The sequence below is a fragment of the Gopherus evgoodei genome, chromosome 2, assembly GCF_007399415.2.
Source record: "Gopherus evgoodei ecotype Sinaloan lineage chromosome 2, rGopEvg1_v1.p, whole genome shotgun sequence".
Lineage (NCBI taxonomy): Eukaryota > Metazoa > Chordata > Testudines > Testudinidae > Gopherus > Gopherus evgoodei.
This window is the reverse complement of record NC_044323.1, coordinates 291,505,036-291,526,158: the sequence shown is the minus strand read 5'-3', so window position 1 is coordinate 291,526,158 and position 21,123 is coordinate 291,505,036. Positions and strand designations below refer to the sequence as shown.

General features: G+C 42.4%; 1 protein-coding gene across 1 annotated transcript in view; it reads left to right on the top strand.

Moving 5' to 3' along the window:
• TSNARE1 (t-SNARE domain containing 1) overlaps positions 1–21,123 on the top strand; it is a 637,975-nt gene that overhangs the window by 3,591 nt on the left and 613,261 nt on the right. The window lies entirely within an intron of this gene.

Below are 21,123 nucleotides of genomic sequence, written 5' to 3'. Positions count from 1 at the left end.
GTGGGCAACAAAAATGATTAGGGGGCTGGGGCACATGACTTATGAGGAGAGGCTGAGGGAACTGGGATTATTTAGTCTGCAGAAGAGAAGAATGAGGTGGGATTTGATAGCTGCTTTCAACTACCTGAAAGGGGGTTCCAAAGAGGATGGATCCAGACTATTCTCGGTGGTACCAGATGACAGAACAATGAGTAATGGTCTCAAATTGCAGTGCGGGAGGTTTAGGTTGGATATTAGGAAAAACTTTTTCACTAGGAGGGTGGTGAATGGAATGGGTTGCCTAAGGAGGTGGTGGAATCGCCTTCTTTAGAGGTTTTTAAGGCCCAGCTTGACAAAGCCCTGGCTGGGATGATTTAGTTGGGGATTGGTCCTGGTTTGAGCAGCGGGTTGGACTTGATGACTTCCTGAGGTCTCTTCCAACCCCGATATTCTGTGTGTTAGTGTAAAGGTGTGTCCATGCAGAAAAGCTTTCAGGATTGGGGCCCTATTTTACAGGAGGATGTCTGCTCTGAAATCAGCATTCTTAACAGTGGGCGGTATCACTGTTACAGAGCCGGTTAATAAATACTAGTGAAAACTTTAACCCAGGTTATGGGCTGTAAAGTCAGAGGCTGAATGGAGGATGATAGATCCGTATTAGCATCTTTTTAGCATCCAGCATTGCAGTCCCTATGTAGGCAAACGCCCCCTGAAGTCATCACTGAAATATTTCGTATGGTAGCGTTATATCGGGGTAGAGGTGTACAATAAAAGTCCTCATTTGTATTACCTCCCCTTAAGGTGTTTGTTTTGTATAGATTAGTATATGTATGATGTTACCCTATTAGCATACACGTTAATTTGCTGGTATGCCGACTTTGCAGTTAGAGGTCCTGTTTGGAACTTCTTGGATGCTGGTGTTAGCTATGTTTTGTGCTGGGGTTAGCTGTGTTTTGTGAGTGGCTAACGTTAGTATTTTGGACAAAATTCCCCCTTTTGCATGCTGCTTTTAGTTTCCTATAACTTACGAGTTACTTAAGTATATTTATACCAAAGGTTATAGGCCTTAAGCCTTGCACTATTTACTAAAGCCAAATTTTACAGGATAAAAGCCTGTAGGTTCCTTCCATTACTACTAAACACAATAAAGCAAAATAAGAAAGCAATAAATATAATACACGTAAGCTGGCCCACTGGGCTACAAGCGCCCCTTGATAGGGTGAATTGCCAGTGAACCCTGTCACCTAAATTAGGGCCTTACTGTATGTTAAAAGCCTGTGCCTTTTATACACAAGATGATTGATGGAAGCACCATTTGCTCAGTTAAGATGTTACACCCCACAGGCATTTATACCCACAACATTTGATGTGATCTTACACTTAATTGACCATAAAAATAATTTGATATTTGGTTATTATCATACTTGCCACTTTTGATAAATGTTACCCTTTATATACTTGGTTAACCAGGCAGGTTACCAATAGTGAAGATGAAGATGGATTTTGTTATTGCCTTCTTTTTTTTGGCTACACCGCACTGTGTTTGCTTTGAACATTACTTTGATGTACTGATTTTTTTGTTAGAACACCAGGCCATTAGTGAAACTTTTGATGTCGGGAGGAATGCTACCAGAGGAGGCACATTGCTGTGATAGTAGTAGACCTTATTTTTGAGGCGACCTGCTGCGTCGAGCTGCCAAGTGACCAAATACATTCTTATCTGGATTGGACCCAGTTAGGAGGTACCATAATGCCGTTTTAGTTAACTAAGAGTTTTAATTAGGGTGTAGTGTCATACACCCTATATTTGAGCTGCCCTTTGTAGAAAGCAGTGTCATTTTTTAATAAGGATTAGACCAAGTGACTTTGTTTGTTTTATATTTTAAACCAACTTTAATACTACTAAATTGCAACTATGTATTTTAAATTAAATGTACGACTTTTAAAAATCCATAATTATGGTATATATGTGTACTGTATGCATAAATTGATATTTGACATATGGTTTTTATGATATTTTTGATATAAATGTAGCCACCTTTTATCCTGAAGTTATTGATGAGAGGATGGGTTTTTTTAGGTTACTACAGGAGACATGGTTACATGTGTTAGCTGAGGGTTACACCTTTACTTGGTATATTCCTTCACCATATGTTTAGTTTTTATACATATTATATTTTAAGACATATATATACACACACACACTGATGATATTATTTTAGGCAATACACTTAATACAGTTAGTTTTGACTATGGTACCAATGTACCAAAGAATGTTTTTACACCAGAGCAACAAAAGTGTTTTTATATTAATTTTTTTAAAGTTTAACATACTGGGGATGAAATTATATGGCTTTAAGGAAGGCACCAATGTATCAAAGAGTGTTTTTATATTTTTTAGCCTGTGTTTACTTTAGCATTAAGAGTTTATTATTTGGAGGTTTACAACAAATGTTTGTTTGTTTGTTTTACATGGTACAAACACTGGAGCTTGTGAGTTTGCCTTTTTGAACAAACTGTTAGGACCTTAAGACTCTCGCAGAGGAGGAACAATGCTGTCAGCATAGTGCTGTAAGATGGATTTGGGTTCTTCTTGAGGGTTTTGTTTTATTGCTGAGCACCTGTAAAGACATTTTTTTTGGTACAGCATTGTGAGATTTGATGTTAGAACATTTACTAATTTAGCAATTTTAATTTTTTTTACTATTTTTAAACAAAATATTTTACAGAGGCAAATTTACAAATAACAAATAGCTAAATAATAACAAGATTACTTTTACTAGCTGTATACCTCCCCCCCTTTGTTGGGGTAATAACTGATGGTTTAATACCAGGTTACGTTAGTTATATTATGAGAACCAAGCAAAGTATATGACATTATAAAGCACTACAGCTATAATATAAGTATTAATGTTACACTAATAGGAAGACGGTTTGCTTAAGGAACGTTTGAATTGTAATTTGGGTTTTTGCCAAACAACTGGCCAGGTTGCCTGACAAATTTTAAATTAAAGCTAATAATAAATATATGTGAGTTAGTTTTACATAAATTGTTTATCGAGACAAACATACCTATATTTTTCACTGATTTTTGCAAGGATTGAATCACCCCAGGTGTCAAAGAAGGAAAGACACCATGGTGGTTAGATTTTAATTTTCCTGTTAAAATAGTGTGGTACCACAAAGAAAAAATATATTACTAATAATTAACTAAATTATTTTAGCCAGGGCTTTGTTAAGCCTGACCTTAGAAACCTTTAAGGAAGGAAATTTTACCACCTTTTTAGGTAACCCATTTTAGTGCTTCACTGCTCTTTTAGTGAAAAAGTTTTTTTTAATATTTAACCTAATCTTTTTCACTGCAACTTGAGACCGTTACTTTTTGCTTTGTTAAGGTGATTATTAAGTTATGAACCTGCCTTTTTTGAATCTTTAGATTCTAGATTAAAACAGAAATGGGTGGAAAAAAAGAGTTAAAGCAGGTACTAATATTTTTTAGGAAATATGAGGGCACAATTGTAATTAGATTAATTTTACATTTTACATTGATGAATTAGGACCTATAATGATAAACATAATGTATTTTGCGGGTAGCAAAGTTTGCTACATGTTGAGGAAGCTTTAACACTTTTTTTTAAAGTAATGATTTCTGCATAAAGCAGAAAGATGATATGTTGCTGGCTTTTTTTTTTTTTTTTTTTTTTAATAGGGTAAGTTTAGAGTTGCAACTAACCTGATACTTATTTATGGAATAAGACACAACTGACTAGTTAGATTAAGAAGGTATGTAGATGCTTGAACTTGTTTTAAAGTCATTACCTTGCTTGCTTTTACCACTTACAGGTTAGGAGTAGTAAAGGTTTTTTTTTTACCTTGTACATGCACATTAGACATACTGGACCTAACACTTTTAAATAAAAAAAAGATTTTTTTTACAACATTTAATTGCTTATTTTTTAAGAGGAAAGTATTTGGCTTACTTTTTTTCGCCTCCAGCACTGTTGCTGGAAGACTTTTTATATACGATTAAATGTTTAGGGGTTTTTAATTTTAATTATTTGTTATTTAGTTATTAATTAATTAAACTTGAGTTAGAAGCAGTTTGCTTTGCTTACTTTTTTTTTTTTTTTAGCACAGAATACAAAAGCACTTTTCCTTTCTAGCGGCTGCTAGAAAAGCCTTAATGATTTTGTTGCTGAGGATTTTTTTGACATTACAAGTTAAGGCACAGAAACTGTTGGCTTGGTGAAATACATAATATGAGAAAAAGGCATGGCTACAAGGTTTTTGTGACCCTTGAGGGGAACAAATTTTTTGGTACCTTTTGGTAAAGGTTTTTTTTTTTTTAAAATACCTTTTAATTAACCATTTTTACATTATTATTTAATTTAGTTTTTTGGTATTTTAACACTCTGCTTAGGTGAAAGTTTGACTTGTACTTACAGCTGTGCTTAGACCGTTTTGTAGCATTTATTTATTTTATTTATTATTAATTAATTAATTTGAGTTATTACCAACTTTACTTTTTTTAACTTTTACTTAAAGCTTACATAAGTTACATGACACATACGCACACACACATATGCATACAGTATATAGGGACGTTTTACCTTAAATAATTAACCCCTTAACTGGTTTAACAATTACATAAACAAGTTTTAAGAAAAACAGAAGGGAGTGATTTTTTGGTCTCTCTCTCTTTTTTTGATGGGTTAACTTATTCGTATAAAGAAAAGTTAGACTGGCTTTAAATGATCATAGCCACCACTCCCCCTATTATTTAAAATAGGTAGCTAAAATAACATGGTATTTTGAATTGTTGACTCTTTTGCAAATGTTAAAAGAGTGCTCTCAAGATAAAAATAATATTTTGGATTCCCTGCCTCTGTCATAAAAACATAGAATTGTTGAACTGGAAGGGACCTTGAGAGGTTGTCTAGTCATGTCCCCTGCATTCATGGCAGGACTAAGTATTATCTAGACCATCCGTGACAGGTGTTTGTCTAACCTGCTCTTAAAAATCTCCAATGATGGAGATTCCACAACCTCTCTAGGCAATTTATTCCAGTGCTTAACCATCCTGACAGTTAGGAAGTTTTTCCTGATGTCCAACCTAAACCGCCTTTGCAGCAATTTAAGCCCGTTGCTTTTTGTCCGATCCTGAGAGGTTAAGAACAACAATTTTTCTCCCTCCTCCTTGTAACAACCTTTTATGTACTTGAAAACTATCATGTGTCCCTGCTCCCCTCCATCTTCTCTTTTCCAGACTAAAGAAACCCTCAGACTTTTTCAGTCTTCCCTCATAGGTCATGTTTTCTAGATCTTTAATCAATTTTGTTGCTCTTCTCTGGACTTTCTCCAATTTGTCCATATCTTTCCTGAAAGGTCCACCTAGAGCTGGACACAACACTCCAGTTGAGGCCTAATCAGCGCAGAGACGAGCGGAAGAATTACTTCTTGTGTCTTGCTTACAATACTCCTGCTAATACATCCCAGAATGATGTTTGCTTTTTTTGCAACGTTGTGATACTGTTGACTCGTATTTAGCTTGTGATCTGCTCTTACCCCCAGATCCCTTTCTGCAGTACTCCTTCCTAGGCAGTAATTGCCCATTTTGTATGTGTGGAACTGATTATTTCTTCCTAAGAGGAGTACTTTGCATTTGTCCTTATTGAATTTCATCCTTCAAACTATTTCTCCAGTTTGTCCAGATCATTTTGAATTTTAATCCTATCCTCCAAAGCACTTGCAACCCCTCCCAGCTTGGTATCGTCTGCAAACTTTAAGTGTACCTCTCTGCCATTTTCTAAATCATTGATGAAGCTATTGAATAGATTAAAATAGAAAGAACTATAAAAATCTTTTTTTTTTTATTAATCTTTTCTGCTCTCTGACTTTCTACGCTTCACTTAGCTTGGGGAGTGAACCTCGCTGAATCACTGTCACTTGGTTTCTCATGTATAGGGGATTGCCAGATATGTAAATCTACAAACTTTTAACTGATTTAAAAAAATGATAAAACATTTCTTCTTCTTTTGAGTGAAATTCACCTCAGTGCAGTGTGTCCACATGAGGTCCTTGGCACCCCTTAAGTCGTATATCTCTTAATTTAGAACTTTAATTTGCCTGAAGCTCTGATTTTACAATGAGTTCAGCATGGAGTGGTGCCTGTGGCAGTGCAGAGACCTGCTGATTAAAGTGGGGGCTCCACAGGGTGACCAGAGAGCAAGTGTAAAACATCAGGATGGGGTGGGGGGTAATAGGTGCCTATAGAAGAAAAAGCCCCCAAAATCTGGACTGTCCCGTTAAAATCGGGACATCTGATCACCAAGGGCTCCACGCAGGCACAGGAGACTACCTGCCTCTAGTTTATTTAGGATTGGGGTTTTAGTTAGTAAGAAGCATATTGTGCAGCCATTATGCATTGGGGTAAGTTTTGCTCATAAAGTTCCTAATCCTGCATTGGGATTCACAGTTGCAGACCCAGATGACTCCTGGAGCCTACATAGGCTCTGGGAACTTTAATTATGTGTGGATTTTCCCTTTCAACTTGTGATCGGGGCGGCTCCAGGCCCCAGCACGCCAAGCGCGTGCTTGGGGCGGCATGCTGCGGGGGGTGCTCTGCCGGTCGCCGGGAGGGCGGCAAGCAGGTTGCCTTCGGCAGCATGCCTGCGGAGGGTCCGCTGGTCCCACGGCTTCGGTGGAGCTGCGAGACCAGCGAATCCTCCGCAGGCAAGCCTGCGGGAGGTCCACCGGAGCCACGGGACCAGTAGACCCTCCGCAGGCACGCCTGCGGGGGTCCACCGGAGCTGTGGGACCGGCAGAGCGCCCCACCGCGGCATGCCACCATGCTTGGGGCGGTGAAACGTCTAGAGCTGCCCCTGCTTGTGATTCAAGCACATGCTTAAAGTTTAGCATGCGCTTAACTGCTTTCCAGAGCTGAAGCCTTAATATTTGTGTCTAAACTATAGTTAAGGCCTTGTGTATGTGTATGTGTGGTAGGGGTGTGGTCGAGGGGTTCGGAGTGTGGAAGGACGCTCAGGGCTAGAGCAGAGGGTTGTGGTGCGGGGAGGGAGGACTCTGGCTGGGGATGCAGGCTCTGGGGTGGGGCTGGGGATGAGGGGATTGAGGTGCGGGAGGGGGCTCAGGGCTGGGCTACAGGGTTGGGTGCAGGGAGTGAGGGCTCTGGGGTGGGGCCGAGGATGAGAGGTTTGGGGAGAAGGTGGGGGCTCAAGGCTAGGGCAGAGGGTTGGGGTGAAGGCTCTAGGGTGGGGCTGGGGATGATGGGTTTGGGGTGCGGGAGGAGGCTCAGGGCTGTGGCAGGGGTTTGAGGTTTGGGGGGTGAGGTCTCCAGCTAGGGGTGAGGGCTGTGGGGTGGGGCTGGGATGGGGCTAGGGAAGAAGGGTTTGGGATGCAGGCTGCCCTGGGGCTGCAGTGGGGAGCAAGGACTCCCCCTAGTCCTTTCCCTTGCCGCGGCAGTTCCAGCGGGGCTGGGCTGGGCTGGGCTGTACCGGGGGAGGGGCTCCTCTCCCCGGCAGCTCTGGTGGGGCTGGCCTGGGCCAGGCCAGGGGAGGGGCTCCTCTCCCCGGCAGCTCTGGTGGGGCTGGCCTGGGCCAGGCCAGGGGAGGGGCTCCTCTCCCCAGCAGCTGTGGTGGGGCTGGACTGGGCTGGGCCAGGGGAGGCGCTCCTCTCCATGGCCACGGCACTTCTGGCGGGGTTGGGCTGTACCGGGGGAGGGGTGCCTCTTCCTGCCTGCGAGGCCACGCGGCCACACAGCTTACAGGGAACTTAGCATGTTATGTTACCTGTTTTCTCTTGTTGGATGTTTTATTTTTAATATACGAAAATAGAAGATAAATGTTTAAAATGGTTAGCTATTTATCTTGACATTGGCAAGCAGAATATTCAGTGGTTGCTGGGATGGATTTGAAGATTAGAAATTGACGATCTTGCAGTGGCTACTTGATGATGATAGCCAGCTCTTAGATCTTAGAGTATTGCAAAGGAGGTCAATATCATTATTCCTATTTTACACATGGGGAAACTGAGGCACAGGGCAATGAAGTGACTTGAGTTAGGTCAGTGGCAGAGCTGGGAGTTGCAGGTGTCCTGAATCCCAATCTGGTGCTCTGTCCATTAGGCCACATTGCTTCCGCACGTTTTATCCCCTAATCATTATATAATAAGACACTCAAACACAATAGCTCTAACGAACAAACAGCCGTTTCCACCAAATGATCAGTTATTTTGGCATTTTAAAAACATTGCTTTGCATTTTTAACTGGCATTCTCCTTCTGCTAAGGAGATCAATATAAGAACCGCACTTAACAGTTTCCTTTACCTGTATTGCTAATAATACCTAAGATTATAAAAGTACAAAGAATTAAATACCAGTACATCTGATTTACTTGTACTTTTTGCAGAGTGGGAGAGTGGGTGTCCCTTGTTTGCATTTCTCTTGTCCATTTCTTTTATAGTAAAACTAACTGGGTAAATTTCATCCTCTGGTTCTTGTGATCTGGCAGGATGCTGTTGGGTCTAGATCTCCTATACTTTATGGGAGTGTTCAGTTAAAGAGAAAGAGCTGATTTTTTAAAAAAAGTCATCCTGTGTAAATTCACTCTGATTTCCAGCCCGCCAGCTCGTAACAAATATTTTATTGGCAATAAAATTGCAAAGTCAAAGACAGGCTGAGAAAGTTGGAGTGTTTATTTACACATATTGGTAACTTTGTTCTGCAGGCTTGGGGTCTGAATTGATAAAGGAGCAGATTTTAAAATCCACTTTGTACTTTGGTTGTGGTGGGCTTATCCTCAGTAGCTCTTAGTGTTGACTGCTCACTTGCTGTGCTATTTAATCAAAAGGTTGCTGGGAAGGAGATAAACTTTCATGCTTCAGGGCATGAGCATAAAATGATGGGGGTTAGGAAGAAACTTTTCCTATACACAGGTGTCATAGTATCTTTCCCCAACCTGAACCTTAGAGTCCAAAAGTTGGGGTACCAGCATGAATTCCTCTAAGCTTAATTACCAGCTTAGATCTGATAAGTTGCCACCAATCAGGAATTCCAGTGCCTGATACACTCTGGTCCCCCCAAAACCTTCCCTGGGGACCCCCAAGACTCAGACCCCCTAGATCTTAACACAAGGAAAGTAAACCCCTTTCCTCACCGTTGCCTCTCCCAGCCTTCCCCTCCCTGGGTTACCCTGGAAGATTACTGTGATTCAAACTCCTTGAATCACAACACAGAGAAATTAGGTCTCCTGGAGAGAGAGACAGATTCACGCTCCATGAATCTAAAACAAAGGGATTCCACCCTTCCCCCCTCCCTTCCCCTTCCCTGTTAAATACAGACTCAATTCCCTTGAGCCTCAACAAGGGGGGAAAATCAGACAGGTCTTAAAAGCAAAACTTTTAATAAAAAGAAAGAAAAAAGGTAAAAGTTATCTCTGCAATTTAGATGGTAAAAGTTACAGGGTCTGTCAGCTTATAGAAACTGGAGAAAAAACTTCCTCCAGCCTGTTCTACTAATACTCACTATTCTGAATATATAAGAGACTGTAGCAGGAAGATTGGCAAGAAACCTGGTTGCACGTCTAGTCCCTTCCAGGACCCAGAGAGAACAAAGCAAAACCCCAAAACACAAACAAAGGCTTCCCTCCCCCTAGATTTGAAAGTATCTTGTCTCCTGATTGCTCCCCTGGTCAGGTGTTTGGTTCCCTGTTTGTTAACCCTTTACAGGTAAAAGAGACATTAACCCTTAACTATCTGTTTATGACATCCTATACACAGGTTACTCCATAACTTGTTCCTCCAGGGATTCTTGCATCTTCCACTGAAGCATCTAGAACTGGCAATGGTCAGAGATAGGATATTAGTATGAATCACTACTCTGATCCAATATGACAGCTCCAATGCAATTAGAAAATGAATTGTATGGTTAAGTCTGGGAGGGATGGGTGCAAAATAAAACTGCAGTGTTTATTTCAACTTCCTCTTGGACGGGATATCAAACTAAGGGCTTGTCTTCAGTACCGGGGTAAGTCAACATAAGTTATGCTACTCCAGCTACGTGAATAACATAGCTGGAGTCGACATAGATACTGTAGTATCTTCACTGTGCTGCGTCGATGGGAGACGCTCTCTGATCGACTTACCTTATTCTTCTCAGAGAGCTGGAGTACTGGAGTTGACCAGAGAGGGCTCTGCTGTTGATTTAGCAGGTTTTCACTAGACCCGCTAAATTGACCCCCCTGGATCAATTGCAGCAGCGTCGATCTCCCTATAGTGAAGACCAGCCCTAAGGTCTGGTCTACACTACAGACGTATATCAGTATAACTACATCACTCAGGAGTGTGACAAATCCCCACCCCTGAGCAGGGGTGCTGGAACAATTTTTGTAGTGGGTGCGCTGATAGCCATTGCCTTGTATATAATGGAAACATTCCCCCAGTTCCAGCACTTCTGTCCCTGAGCAAAGTAGTTATATCGACCTAACCTTGTGTAGACAGTGCTGTATGGAGGGGAGAGTTTCTCCCGCCAACATGGCTACTGCTTCTCGGGGAGGTGGATTTATTAAGCCGATGGGAGAGCTCTCTCCTGCTGGCTTAGAGCATCTTCATTAAAGTGCTAGAGTGGCACCAGTGCAGTGATTTAAGTATAGATGTGCCCTAAAATGCAACATTTGTTGCATTGCAGAGTTGTATAGTCTTAAAAAAATATGTTGATATGAAATGTCATTGTTTTAGTGCTTGTTGAGCAAATGCTTATGACGGCTTATGTGGGTATTTTTTGTCATACTATCTTTATAAATTCTCAATAAAAGTGCAAATTAATTAGCTGTAAAGTGTTTTGTGCTCTTTATTGTGTAACATTTTCATTTTATTTTACACTCATTCCCTACGCTAATTAGGCCAGTATATGGCAAGAGGCATGGCCCCTACTGCAAAATCTTAAAAATCCGTTAGGCAACCCTCGAACATTAAGTTAGGGAAAACGTACATATAAGTCCTGTTCTGGAGTTCTGAGACTTTAGAATTCAGACTCAGGGTTTGTTTACATACAGAAGTTGCATACGTTTAACTACACTTGTGATGTTGCTGCATTGATTTAATTGAACTGGTTCAGCAGCATTACACCGTTAACTAAAATCAGGGCAGTTTCTTTATTTACACCCATTCTTGCTTAGGACACAAGAAAAGAGTACAGAGCACAGGAGTGAGAATCCCTGGTTGAAAGCAAGGTAAAATAGGTGGATGTTGAAGAAGCAGGTGAAGACACTTGACACTGATGAAGAGCGATGTTTTGAACACAGGAAGTAATGTGTGTGTGTGTGTGTGTGTAATTACATAATCACATTTTTTTCCTGCGGGACCCTGGCCTCATTCAGTGCCCAGGATGGACAGTGCGCACTCAACGAATAATGTTTTTGTTTGATTTTCATCGTTCAACGTGTGGCACTGGGCTTCTTTTACTGCACACTATTCAAACGCTGCTGTGAATACGGAATCGTTAATTTCCTCATAAAATTTCATATGCCACTCATCCCTGTAGCATCTGAGTAGTTCACAAACGTTACACAAATGTGTCTTTGCAGCACCCTTGTGAGGTAAAGCAGTGACGTTATTCCCAATTTACAGATGGGGAACTGAAGTACAGAGATATCAGTGTCAAATGTCCACTAATTTTGGGTGGCCAGTTTGTGGCATCTAGGACCTGACTTTTCAGAGTCCTTTGCCTTATGTAGCACTTGATGTGTTTATGACACTCCTACTGACCACAGTTGGGCGTGCTCCGCACTTCGCTAAACCAGACCCGAGTGGAGTAAACTAGCTACCCAAAAAATGAAGAATGTGCATTCAGTGATTGCCTGTGAACGTTTTGATTTGACTTGCCCAGCATCACACAGGAGCTCTGTAGCAAAAGCAGGGATAGAATCCAGTTCTCTAGGGAATCCTTCAGCTTCCTTTACCATGACATTATCCCTTCTCTTGCAGCAGTCCCCTGCATCATTCAGCACACACCTTGCAACTTCTGCAATAAACGAGGCAGAGGTTCTACAGTTTCCTTCATTACACAACCCTGATTCATCCCTAAAGCAGGTCTGTCCTGTAGAAAAAATACTATCTTAGATATGGGATTGTCTCTTCTGTGCTCTTAGTCTCCCAGCTTTGTTCCTATGCCCTGTGCCACATTGACCCTGGCTTCTGGGAGGAACAACTGCAGGGAGAGTCATGCTCAGCTGGGATCTGGAGCAAGTTCTTTGCAGACACAATCATTTGAGAATTTAGCTGCTGAGCTCTAGCAAGTCTCTATTCTGCATGTGCTAACAGATTTTCAGAGGCTCCTAACTTAGACAAATTTGAGTTGATTTTCATGCAGATGGCAAAAGGCACAATCCTGACACCAGGGCAAATTCTTGCTCCAAAGCATGGAAGTGCTAAAATTTCTCAGCAAAACACTTGTAAGAATAATTTAACATGGGCAAACAGTACAGAATCAGAATCAGTACAGAATCAGAGAGTTAGAAGTGACCACAAGGATCATATACTTTCCCCTAACCTCATTCTGAGAAACAGCTGAACCATTTTTGTTGAAACTGTCCAGAAAAATTCAGCCGAAGATGAACATCCAAGTTCCAGCATGGAACATTTCAACACGAATGGTTAAGGTTTGGCAAAGTTATAAGCAACTGAAAAGTGGGTCTTTACTGGAAAGTGTTGGGCAACTTTCACTCTAGGTGTTGCTACCTGTATCTCTTATTATATGGTAACTAAATTGCTGTGGCTCTGTTTCTATATAGTTTAAGATGAATAAGCATATCCTACTAACAATCTGAAAGCTCTCCTAGCTCATCCATAACGTCTGTCTACAAGCTCAGAGCTCCTGATGGAGAAAACTTCAGATGCTGCACTTGGTTCTAGTCAAAAGGCTTTTGTTGTGCAATTTGTTTTAAATTTAAATCTTGCGCTAAAGACATTTGGAAAAAAAAAAGGCGCTGCCGTTTATCTGTTTAGTAATGGGAAAGTTAGATGAGACTCTGCAAGAGCCTAATAGAACTGTGCTGACTCACTGGCTAACATCTTATTTAATAAAATGCTGTGCATGACTGATTTTCTTAGATCACTATTTATTGCTCTTTCATCTGCCTTGAAATGGGAACTGTAGACACTGATCAATTGGGTTTGTATAATTTTACTGTGGCTTTTGTAAGTACAGTACCTCTCTGCTAAAATGTGCATTTGTAACTTTCTATAGCAGTACCACTTACTGAATACCTCTCTCCTTTCCTTATTGCAGCTGGATCCGTCGCTTATGGGGGCTATTTTATCTCTCTACAGCGATAAAAATATACCAGTGCTGCCACATGTATGGATAATCTGATAACATTAGGAGATCCCCCATTTAAGGTGCTAACCTAAAAAGCATTGTGTGAAGGTGTTTTGCTGCAGATCTTTGTTAATGGTAATCAAAGCAAACTTTTTATGGTAGTTATTGTAACAGGCCTGTGTGAAATCTGGATCTGGAGAGTTAAGTAGATGATATCACTGATTAGCAAAAATTTTATTGTCTGATATGCAGCCTTCCAGATGCTGTGCAGCGTCATGGCTTAGAGGGAGAGGAGGGCCTGATAGAGGGAGGCTTACAGCCTTCCAGGTGCTGTGCAGCGTCATGGCTTAGAGGGAGAGGAGGGCCTGACAGAGGGAGGCTTACAATGGTGAGGAGGACCCGCAACACCTGTGCCAGCACTGCTTCTGTCTCCTCCACCTGCGCCTGTAGCCAGACAGAGCACCAAAGCATGGATGCTTTTACCCAGATTCTGGTGTGGGCTTGCAAAGGCTGTAATTTGCAATTTCCACTTACTGATATCCAGGCTGGGGGTGGCATCCAATGTGAAAGGTGCCTACTGGTGGAATCTCTCAGGCAGCAGGTGGGAGAGCTACAGGAGGAGGTGGCTAGGCTGAGGAACATCCATGTCCATGAGCAATTCCTGGACAGTATCCATGTGGAGACAGCTGATGGTGCTGTCCCAGTTGACAGGACTACTGACACTCCAGTGGAGGAGGAGATGCCTCAGGGTGTATCTGACACACCAGTGGAGGAGGAGGCTCAGGGTGGACACAGCCAGCTGGTTACTTCTAGCAGCAGGCAGTGCTCCACCGCTGCTGCGAACCCTCCCGCCGTGGTAATAGGTAACCATTATGCTCTTCTTGATACAGGAGAGAAGAAATCACCCCCAACAGTTAAGGGGGTGAAGCCTCGTACCCCTAAGGCTGGGAGGTCTGCTGCCACCACTGATAAGAAACGTAGGGTAGTGGTGGTTGGAGACTCTCTGCTGAGGGGGACGGAGACACCCATCTATCGCCCTGACTGTTCATCCCAGGAGGTATGCTGCCTGCCAGGGGCCCGTATCCGAGATGTTACAGAGGCTTTGTCGAGGATTATCCGGCCTTCTGACTACTATCCCATGCTACTCATTCATGTGGGCACAAATGATACTGCGAGGTGTGATGCTGAGCAGATCAAGAGTGACTACAGGGCTCTGGGAGTACGGGTTAAGGAGTTTGGAGCGCAGGTGGTATTCTCTTCAATTCTTCCTGTTGAAGGTAGGGGTCTGGGCAGAGACAGATGCATCGTGGAGGTGAATGCCTGGCTGCGAAGATGGTGTCGCCAGGAGGGCTTTGGCTTCCTCGACCACGGGATGCTATTTGAGGAAGGACTGCTAGGAACAGATGGCGTTCACCTTTCGAAGCGGGGAAAGGCCTTATTTGCGCACAGACTGGCTAACCTAGTAAGGAGGGCTTTAAACTAAGTTCGACGGGGACAGGTGAGCAAAGCCCACAGGTAAGTGGGGAACAAGACCTGGGAGATGGGTTGGAAACAGGAGGGAGCACGGGCTATAATGGCAGAGAGGAAGGAGGGTCAGGGCAAAGCTGGGAGGCAAGATCAAACCAGTATCTTAGATGCCTTTATACAAATGCAAGAAGTATGGGTAATAAGCAGGAAGAACTGGAAGTGCTAATAAATAAATACAACTATGACATTATTGGCATTACTGAAACTTGGTGGGATAATACACACGACTGGAATGTTGGTGTGGATGGGTATAGTTTGCTCAGGAAGGATAGACGGGAAAAAGGGAAGAGGTGTTGCCTTATATATTAAAAATGTACACACTTGGACTGAGGTGGAGATGGACATAGGAGACAGAAGGGTGGAGAGTCTCTGGGTTAGGCTAAAAGGGGTAAAAAACACAGGTGATGTCGTGCTGGGAGTCTACTACAGGCCACCTAATCAGGCGGAAGAGGTGGATGAGGCTTTTTTCAAACAACTAACAAAATCATCCAAAGCCCAAGATTTGGTGGTGATGGGGGACTTCAACTATCCAGATATATGTTGGGAAAATAACACCGCGGGGCACAGACTATCCAATAAGTTCCTGGACTGCATTGCAGACAACTTTTTATTTCAGAAAGTTGAAAAAGCTACTAGAGGGGAAGCTGTTCTAGACTTGATTTTAACCAATAGGGAGGAACTTGTTGAGAATTTGAAAGTAGAAGGAAGCTTGGGTGAAAGTGATCATGAAATCATAGAATTTGCAATTCTAAGGAAAGGTAGAAGGGAGTACAGCAGAGTAGAGACAATGGATTTCAGGAAGGCGGATTTTGGTAAGCTCAGAGAGCTGATAGGCAAGGTCCCACGGGAATTAAGACTGAGGGGAAAAACAACTGAGGAAAGTTGGCAGTTTTTCAAAGGGACGCTATTAAGGGCCCAAAAGCAAGTTATTCCGATGGTTAGGAAAGATAGAAAATGTGGCAAAAGACCACCTTGGCTTACCCTTGAGATCTTGCGTGACCTACAAAATAAAAAGGCATCATATAAAAAATGGAAACTAGGTCAGATCACGAAGGATGAATATAGGCAAATAACACAGGAATGCAGAGGCAAGATTAGAAAAGCAAAGGCACAAAATGAACTCAAACTAGCTATGGGAATAAAGGGAAACGAAGACTTTTTATCAATACATTAGAAGCAAGAGGAAGACTAAGGACAGGGTAGGCCCACTGCTCAAGGAGGAGGGGGTAACAGTAACGGGAGACTTGGAAATGGCAGAGATGCTTAATGACTTCTTTGTTTCAGTCTTCACTGAGAAGTCTGAAGGAATGTCTAGTATAGTGAATGCTTACGGGAAGAGGGTAGGTTTAGAAGAGAAAATAAGGAAAGAGCAAGTAAAAAATCACTTAGAAAAGTTAGATGCCTGCAAGTCACCAGGGCCTGATGAAATGCATCCTAGAATACTCAAGGAGTTAATGGAAGAGGTATCTGAGCCTCTAGCTATTATCTTTGGGAAATCATGGGAGACGGGGGAGATTCCAGAAGACTGGAAAGGGGCAAATATAGTGCCCATCTATAAAAAGGGAAATAAAAACAACCCAGGAAACTACAGACCAGTTAGTTTAACTTCTGTGCCAGGGAAGATAATGGAGCAGGTAATCAAAGAAATCATCTGCAAACACTTGGAAGGTGGTAAGGTGATAGGGAATAGCCAGCATGGATTTGTAAAGAACAAATCGTGTCAAACTAATCTGATAGCGTTCTTTGATAGGATAACGAGCCTTGTGGATAAGGGAGAAGCGGTGAATGTGATATACCTAGACTTTAGTAAGGCATTTGATACAGTTTCGCATGATATTCTTATAGATAAGCTAGGAAAGTACAATTTAGATGGGGCTACTATAAGGTGGGTGCATAACTGGCTGGATAACCGTACTCAGAGAGTAGTTGTTAATGGCTCCCAATCCTGCTGGAAAGGTATAACAAGTGGGGTTCCGCAGGGGTCTGTTTTGGGACCGGTTCTGTTCAATATCTTCATCAACGATTTAGATGTTGGCATAGAAAGTACGCTTATTAAGTTTGCGGACGGTACCAAACTGGGAGGGATTGCAACTGCTCTGGAGGACAGGGTCAAAATTCAAAATGATCTGGACAAATTGGAGAAATGGTCTGAGGTAAAGAGGATGAAGTTCAATAAAGATAAATGCAAAGTGCTCCACTTAGGAAGGAACAATCAGTTTCACACATACAGAATGGGAAGAGACTGTCTAGGAAGGAGTATGGCAGAAAGAGATCTAGGGGTCATAGTGGACCACAAGCTTAATATGAGTCAACAGTGTGATACTGTTGCAAAAAAAGCAAACGTGATTCTGGGATGCATTAACAGGTGTGTTGTAAACAAGACACGAGAAGTCATTTTTCCGCTTTACTCTGCGCTGGTTAGGCCTCAACTGGAGTATTGTGTCCAGTTCTGGGCACCGCATTTCAAGAAAGATGTGGAGAAATTGGAGAGGGTCCAGAGAAGAGCAACAAGAATGATTAAAGGTCTTGAGAACATGAGCTATGAAGGAAGGCTGAAGGAATTGGGTTTGTTTAGTTTGGAAAAGAGAAGACTGAGAGGGGACATGATAGCAGTTTTCAGGTATCTAAAAGGGTGTCATCAGGAGGAGGGAGAAAACTTGTTCACCTTAGCCTCCAATGATAGAACAAGAAGCAATGGGCTTAAACTGCAGCAAGGGAGATTTAGGTTGGACATTAGGAAAAAGTTCCTAACTGTCAGGGTAGTTAAACACTGGAATAGATTGCCTAGGGAAGTTGTGGAATCTCCATCACTGGAGATATTTAAGAGTAGGTTAGATAAATGTCTATCAGGGATGGTCTAGACGGTATTTGGTCCTGCCATGAGGGCAGGGGACTGGACTCGATGACCTCTCGAGGTCCCTTCCAGTCCTAGAGTCTATGAGTCTATGAGTCCAATTTCTTCTCTCACTGTGTTTCTTAGCATCTTAAATGTAGTTTGCAAACTGTATCCTTTGAGCAGGCATTTTGTGTCTGTGGCCGTTCATGCAGTGACAGAACCTAATCACAGGTTTCAGAGTAGCAGCCGTGTTAGTCTGTATCCGCAAAAAGAATAGGAGTACTTGTGGCACCTTAGAGACTAACAAATGTATTTCAGCATGAGCTTTCGTGAGCTACAGCTCACTTCTTCGGATGCATAGAATGGAACACACAGACAGGAGATATTTATACATACAGAGAACATGAAAAGGTGGGAGTTGTCTTACCAACAGGAAGAGTCTAATCAATTGAGATGAGCTATCATCAGCAGGAGAACAAAAACCTTTGAAGTGATAATTAAGATGACCCATAGAAGGTGTGAGGAGAACTTTTGACATAGGGAAATAGATTCAATTAGTGTAATGACCCAACCATTCCCAGTCTCTGTTTAGGCCTGAGTTAATTTATCTAATTTGCATATTAATTCGAGTTCAGCAGTCTCTCTTTGGAGTCTGTTTTTGAAGTTTTTTTGTTGCAAAATTGCCACCTTCAAGTCTGTCACTGAGTGGTTAGAGAGATTGAAGTGTTCTACCACTGGTTTTTTAATGTTATGATTCCTGATGTCAGATTAGTGTCCATTTATTCTTTTGCATAGAGACTGTCCTGTTTGGCCAGTGTACAGCAGAGGGGCATTGCTGGCACATGATGGCATATATCACGTTGGTAGATGTGCAGGTGAACGAGCCCCTGATTGTGTGGCTGATGTGATTAGGTCCTATGGTGGTGTCACTTGAATAGATATGTGGACAGAGCTGGCATCGGGCTTTGTTGCAAGGATAGGTTCCTGGGTTAGTGTTTATGTTGTATGGTGTGCGGTTGCTGGTGAGTATTTGCTTCAGGTTGGGAGGCTGTCTATAAGCGAGGCCTGGCCTGTCTCCCAAGATCTGTGAGAGTGAGGGATCATCTTTAAGGATAGGTTGTAGATCTTTGATGATGCGCTGGAGGGGTTTTCGTTGGGGACTGTAGGTGATGGCTAGTGGCGTTCTGTTATTTTCTTTGTTGGGCCTATCTTGTAATAGGTGGCTTTTGGTGCTTTTGCCAGAGCTGTGAGTATAAACATATTACTAAATGAGTGGCAGTGGCTTTTTCATGATTCCTAAGCATTGTGGGGGTTTCCTTAATGCCAGCAGCATTTGGGGTCAGACCCTCAGCTGGTCTCAATTGTCATTGACACCCACTGAAGATCTGCCTCATTAAGAAATCCCTTCTTGGTTTAGATGGTGCCTTTTTACTTTATTTTGTTAAAAGCTGCCCCATCTGAACCATGCACGTTTGTAGTTGTAGGAATGGAACGTTGTCCTGAGAGTAAGTAAGTTCACAAATACACCCTGCCAAGTCTGGGTATGTCCAGTTTCTTGGCTTGTGTATCAGTATTGCTTCAGATGGATGGATGAGCTTCAGAAGGGCTGGGGCTCGGTGCTCATTCTGTTCAAGTAAGTGGGGATGGAGTAATGGGCAGCTGACTAGCGATAGTAAAGTTCACGGGTAGAACTATCAGTACGTTGATCCCAGTGCCGGAATATCGATGGGTATTGTAGCTCAGGCCTGAAGTGAATCAGCAGAACTGTTAGCGGGGGAGCGTGCACAGATCTGCCAGTGCTATGTGGCCTTTATTGAGGTTCTTCTACAAGCAATAAAACCATTCACAATTGTAGTGGTGGTGAAAAATCAAGTCATTTTAGTTGGAGCTTTTTTCCTAATGACAACCAAGGTCAAAATGTTAAAACTTTTGATAGTGAAAATGGTATTTAGGCAGTCAGATATACGTGGTGTTGATTTTCAATGTGCAAGAGAACCTACAACTTCCATTAAATATAAGTGCCCGACTGAAATTAAGTGCCAAACTTTTGGTATTCACGTTTGAAAATGCTGGCCGCAGGCTTTTCACTACTCTGCTTTGAAAAGACGACTGTTTCTTCAAAATAAAGTACTGATCATGCAACATAGTGAAGTTTCATGGTTTTTCATTTACTATAACTCATTCTCATCCTAGCCAAATGTCAAAACTGGGCCCCATTGAAATGAGTCTTATTGAGTGGTATAGAAAGTATTGTGATATTATAATAAGAAAGGATGCTCAACTCTGAATTTCCCTTCTATGGTACAGGGATGTATGACAAATCTATCTAGATGGTATCTTTTCCTCTGGTTTCTAGCATGAATGAAAAACCAGGATGAAAGTGAAGAATTCCCTCCGCTGACAGTACATAATACTCAGGTGAACTATCACTAGAGCTTCAGGTAGATGGCATCTTCCCTGCAGCAGAAGTGCAGAAAAGATTCCATTTTCTCTTGTTAGCTTCCCATGTACATCCGTGCATTTCAATCACAACTGCTCTCATTTCCACCCAGAGATACATTTTCTCCTTTCCTCTTTCGTTGCTCTGGCCTGGATCTGCTCTCCTTCCCCATGATGGCGTCCTTTAATATCTAAGTGTGGGAGAGATCTCCATAGCATCTTCATAACCTGCCCCATTTCTCACCTACCTCCCCAGCCAGGGTATTCTCTCCTTCCATTCCTATTCATTTTCCTTTCTCGCAGTCCATTTTTCTATACTCTTTTTATTATTATTAACAACTTGTATTGTGGTAGTGCTTAGACGCCCCCATAGTGGACCAGGATTGTATGCTAGGTGCCATACAAACACAGAACAAAGAGACGGCCTCTGCCTGGAAGAGCTTACAATCTAAGGCCTGGTCTACGCTGGGGGGGAGGGATCAGTCTGTTACGCAACTTCAGCTATGTGAATAGCATAGCTGAAGTCGATGTACTTAGATCAACTTACTGCTGTATCTTAGTGGTGGTTGGTTGACTGCTGGCGCTCCCCCGTCAGTGCTGCCTGCGCCTCTCGCTCTGGTGAAGTAACGAAGTCGACGGGAGACAGCTTGGCGGTTGATTTATTGCGTCTTTACTCGACCCGATAAATTGACCCCTGCTGGACTGATCGCTCCAGAGGTAAGTATAGATGTGCCCTAAGTATCTCCTTGGTTACCCACCAGTCATCACCATCAGTGTCATAAAGGGCAGCAAGCGGAAAACAGAGGCTAAAGCTTTTCTTGTCTAAATGGAACTTCTCTTCTCCCAAATCTCAAAGCTTTAATATCTCTCCTTTGGCCCATCTGACAACTCCCAGGGGCTTCTTCTTACTGGTTCTTCAGTGACCCGAAATCTGTATGACACCTGTAGCCCTGCTCAGTGGGGCCTTCTGCCAAATGCATTTGACCTCCCCTGCCTTCGGCTACAGGGGAG